Source organism: Rousettus aegyptiacus, unplaced genomic scaffold, assembly GCF_014176215.1.
Source record: "Rousettus aegyptiacus isolate mRouAeg1 unplaced genomic scaffold, mRouAeg1.p scaffold_m13_p_14, whole genome shotgun sequence".
Lineage (NCBI taxonomy): Eukaryota > Metazoa > Chordata > Mammalia > Chiroptera > Pteropodidae > Rousettus > Rousettus aegyptiacus.
Genome location: NW_023416289.1, coordinates 60,511,458 through 60,512,704, shown reverse-complemented (window position 1 = coordinate 60,512,704; position 1,247 = coordinate 60,511,458). Strand labels below are relative to the sequence as shown.

Below are 1,247 nucleotides of genomic sequence, written 5' to 3'. Positions count from 1 at the left end.
GGCAGAGGCAAGAGGTAAGACACCGAAGGGGTGTCATTGTCCTCCTGCACCCCGCAACGGTGGCGCCAAGGCCGCCTGGCCCTAGGCAGCGCAGGATGGACCGGCTCGAGCCCATTTATGCGGACTTTTTTCAATCAATTCTGTAAATGCATTTTCTCTTATGATTTTCTTAGTAACATTTTCTTTAGTTTCCTTTATCACGAAAATACAGTATATGACGTGTAACATACAAAATAAGTCTTGTCTATGGCCATACCACCCTAAATGTACCTGAGTTCGTCTGATCTCAGAAGCTAAGCAGGGCGGGGCCTGGTTAGTACTTGGATGAGAGACCACCTAGGGAGACCAGGTGCCGTAGGCGTGAAAAAAAAAAGTCTTAATCAGCTGTTGCTGAGATTAGTCAGGCAGCTGGCCAATATCAGGTTATTATTAGTGGTTAATCTTTTAGGGAGTCGATTATACTCAGATTTTCGACTGCATGGGGGTCAGCACCCCTAACCCCCACATTATTCAAGGGTCAACTGTATGTTTAAATGCGTGAAGTCTCAAAAAAAAATCTGCCTTCCATGCATCTTTTCTCATGGTCGGAAGGTTTCAGAGATAACACTTCACCAAAAAGACAACATTAACCAAGAAAGAGGGAGGCAAGCGCCGGAAGCATCCAGGTGAGCAGGATTAGCACCTTCATAAAGGAGACCCCCACCACCACCACCACCACAAGTCCCTGCATACGGGGACAGTGCAGGGACACAGCCCTCCACAACCAGAAAGCCGCCCTCGCCAGACACCGAACCTGCCGCGACCTTGGACTTCCAGCCCCGGGCACGCTGAGAAGCGAAGCTCGTGGTCGCTCACCTCCCACCGTGATGTTCTCTGACAGCAGCCTGAGCGCGCTCGCGCGCCAGCCAAGTCCGCTCCCGCTTTCCGCAGCAGCGACTGACCGCGCGCCCCACACCTGTGTGCGCAGGTGTAACCCGGGGCCTGCGCGGGCTGCTCCCGCATCCGGGCTTTCCCCTTGCGCCAGCTGGCTGCTATGACGACGAAGCCCCAGGGGATGATGGGGCCGGCGAACAGAACAGCCTGGCACCCAGAAATCTGGCCGAGAGCACGCTTTCAAACAGTCCCTGTGTTTGAGCCATGATGGTTGGGGGTCTACCTGTTACTGGAGCCCAGCCCGCCTTACCTAACAGAAACGAGGAAGGGGACGGAGGGGACGGGGAAAGACAGGTAAAAGAGACAGGTGAGGA

General features: G+C 54.0%; 1 pseudogene; it reads left to right on the top strand.

Annotated features, from left to right (window-relative positions):
- Nucleotides 1-242: 242 nt before the first annotated feature.
- Nucleotides 243-361, top strand: LOC118611633 (annotated as a pseudogene).
- The last annotated feature ends 886 nt before the right edge of the window (nucleotides 362-1,247 follow it).